At 40.2% G+C, this 3,624-nt stretch overlaps 1 protein-coding gene and 1 pseudogene across 1 annotated transcript in view; one reads left to right on the top strand and one right to left on the bottom strand.

Annotated features, from left to right (window-relative positions):
• The window catches only part of LOC102857942 (voltage-dependent anion-selective channel protein 1-like), a 31,584-nt gene that overhangs the window by 21,326 nt on the left and 6,634 nt on the right, over positions 1–3,624 (bottom strand). The window lies entirely within an intron of this gene.
• Positions 1,892–3,624, top strand: part of LOC102857536 — a 2,742-nt pseudogene continuing 1,009 nt past the window's right edge.

Genomic DNA, 3,624 nt, shown 5'->3' with positions numbered 1-3,624 from the left:
TCTCTCAGGGAGGAGTGATAGGGAATGGCAAAGGACACACTGACAAAGGAGATTAATCAGAACTGACTTTGACAAGCACTGTGGCAACTGGACAATTAAAACAGACATTCGGATGGCGGAGGAAGAAGAACAAACTGGGGAGGAGGGTAGAGAGAATGGTGCAGCAATGAAAATCCAAAATCCCTGTAAATGTGCATTAAAACTAATAAAATTTAATAATTTAAAAAAAAACCTCCCTTTTATTTTTCCAACCCTCCAAATATTTTTGATTCATGGCTGGCTGACTCCACAGATGTGAAATCCATAAATATTGAGGGCCAAATGCACTAAAATACTCCCAAGTAAAATTATGTGCTGTTATTTACCTCAAAATGATGATATCGGGACACTACTGCACACATACAATAATCAAAATTGTTTTCAAAAGAGAGTTTAAATACTTTTCTGCATAAGTTTGTAGGTTTCAAATTTTAAATAATAAAAAATTAAACATTATTATTTTGTAATTAAATATTCTTTTTAAATCATTACAGGTTGTACTTCTATATTCTCAATGTGAAAATGCTTCTGGAAGTCACAGCTGAAAATAAAGCCAACACACCCTTCCCAACCCACAACGAAGATCTGCACTTTGAGGCCTCAATTTCATTCAAGTTGCTTCTGTACATTTTGGCATGTTGTAAAGAGAAGGCATAATACTCAAGCAAATACCCTTTGGTAAGAAAAACTCTACATAAGCCTGTCTTGGTCTGTCTGCTCTTTGGTGAGAAAAGGAGGGGTTTTGGCCAAGTGTCCGTCTGGCATAGGTGACAACAGTGAGACAGCTTATCATAGGCTAACATTAATTAAGAGAGGAGAACACAAGCCCCGGACAGAGTGAGCAGATCGAAGGCGCCTGCTGACCGCACCGTCTGACAGGCCCCACTAACAGGGCTCATGACAGGTAGCACACCAGCTGTGCCTCCGCTTACATGGACCCTGCACACCGTCTCAGTGGATTCTAGCTGAGGACTAAGGGCTCCCAAGAGCACAGGGCCATGCTAGGGCAATAGCTCGGGTTTCTCCCTAGGTTTCTGCTCTTTCTAGTAGAGCATATACCACATCTTAGGCGTCTGCCCTCTTACAGTTAGGATTTTATTTAAGCTCTGTTAACCCTGGCGTTAATTTGACAAGCCCCTGTGAGAGGACTGACTGATTTGTGGTTAACAAGCTGGTTTTCTCTCTAGTGAGACATTTGGTGCAGGTGCTGGTCCAGAAATGAAGTTCACAGCCTCATCAGTATGGTCTACACTCGGCTTATTACAGAAACTAAGATGCTTTCCCAGGCTACAGAGGAGCTGGCTTTGGAAAGCCAGCCTTCATTGTTCATTTCTCTCAAGGGTCAAAAAACATTCCTCAAAGACCAAGTAGCAATATGTATACATTATACCCACAACCTTAGTTTCTAGATTCCATTCTCCAACAAAAAAGAATCAGGGTTCCTCAGAGCAATGGCAGACACTGGACTAGGAAGGGCAAGTATAAAAGTATCTGGGAACATTTCAAACCAGAAGTAAGGAAATGATCAAAAACAGATAAAGATTTGTCACAAGCACAAAAGATATTAACCCGAAGGTTCTCCCAAGCTGTGTCTGAGCATCTAAATAAATAATCCTAGTAGTGAATTGTGATCCATAAAACAAATATTTATACAACAATAAATGAATGGAAATCCAAATTTCCTGTAAACTTTCATTAAAATACCAATTTTTAAAAAAACACACGGTATGACGTCTACGCCGTGCGTGGTGACGTGGACACGGCAGGGATTCTAAAATTTGAAAAGCGCTGGCGGGTAGAGGAAGGAGTGGCTTTTCCGCAGCTAGGCTTTGTTGACAGAATGGTCATAAATATGATGTGCAGTTCTGTTTCAACTGGTGGTACTAGCCACATTTCTATGCAAGAGTTGAGATCCCAGGACCTTAATAGACAAGGCCTCTATACCCCTCAAAACAAAGAGAAATCAAACTTTGGAAAATTGAGTTTGAACAGATCCACCTCTGCCACATCTGAAAGAAAAGTCTCTGTGTTTGGAAAAAGGATCAGTGAACCTGGATCCCGGAATAGTCAGTTGGGCATATTTTCCACTTCTGAAAAAATCAAGGATCCAAGACCACTTAATGACAAAACATTCATTCAACAATGTATTCGACAACTCTGTGAGTTTCTTACAGAAAATGGTTATGCATACAGCATATCCATGAAGTCTCTACAAGCCCCATCTGTTAAAGATTTCCTGAAGATCTTCACTTTTCTGTATAGCTTCCTGTGCCCTTCGTATGAGCTTCCTGATAGATTCCTGTGCCCTTCGTATGAGCTTCCTGATAGAAAGTTTGAAGAAGAGGTGCCAAGAATCTTTAAGGATCTTGGGTATCCTTTTGCATTGTCCAAGAGCTCCATGTATACGGTGGGAGCCCCTCACACATGGCCTCACATTGTGGCAGCATTGGTTTGACTAATAGACTGCATCAAGTTATACACTGCCATGAAAGAGAGTTCACCTTCATTTGATGATGGACATCCTTGGGGAGAGGAAACTGAAGATGGAATTATGCATAATAAGTTGTTTTTAGAGTATACCATAAAATGCTACGAGGGCTTCCTGTCTGGCGTTGACAGCTTTGTTGAGATTAACGTGGAATTGCAGTCAAAGTTGAAGGATATATTTAATGTAGATGCTTCAAAGTTGGAATTATTAGCAGCAAAAAACAAAGCACTGACTGAGCAGATAGCAAGATTGGAAAAAGACAGAGAAAAAGAACCGAGTCGTCTAGAGTCATTGAGAAAACTCAAAGCTTCTTTACAAGTGGATGTTCAAAAATACCAGGCATACATGAGCAATCTGGAGTCTCATTCAGCCATCCTTGACCAAAAATTGAAGAGTCTTGATGAAGATATTGCTAGACCAGAACTAGAATGTGAAACAATAAAACAGGAGAATATGCACCTACAGAATACTGTTGATAACCAGAAATATTCAGTTGTAGACATTGAGAGAATAAATCATGAAAGAAATGAATTGCAGCAAACCATTAATAAATTAACCAGAGACCTGCAGGATGAACAACAGCAGTTGTGGAATGAGGAGCTCAAATACGCCAGAGGCAAAGAGACGATTGAAGCACAGTTAACAGAATACCACAAATTGGCTAGAAAATTAAAACTTATCCCAAAGGGTGCAGAGAATTCCAGAGGTTATGACTTTGAAATTAAGTTTAATCCTGAAGTTGGTGCCAACTGCCTTGTCAAATATAAGACACAAGTTTATGTACCACTCAAGGAACTCCTGAACCAAACTGAAGAAGAGATTAATAAAGTTCTACACAAAAAAATGGGCTTAGAAGATATCTTAGAGCAATTGAATATAATGGTGACAGAAAACAGGAGAAATGTAAGAACTCTGAAAGAAGAAGTTCAAAAGCTGGATGACCTTTATCAACACAAAGTTAAGGAAGATGAGGAAGAGGACAAAAAATGTGCTAACGACTGGCGGTGGTTGAAAATCGCCTGTGACTTCATCCATAGTCACTGGTGAGAGTGAGCGCCCAGAGCCATCAGGGGCTTTAAGCTCGTTGCCCACTGCTG

Source organism: Elephantulus edwardii, unplaced genomic scaffold (assembly GCF_000299155.1).
Source record: "Elephantulus edwardii isolate Elephantulus edwardi_28Jun2011 unplaced genomic scaffold, EleEdw1.0 scaffold00064, whole genome shotgun sequence".
Lineage (NCBI taxonomy): Eukaryota > Metazoa > Chordata > Mammalia > Macroscelidea > Macroscelididae > Elephantulus > Elephantulus edwardii.
This window is presented reverse-complemented; position numbering and strand designations above follow the sequence as displayed.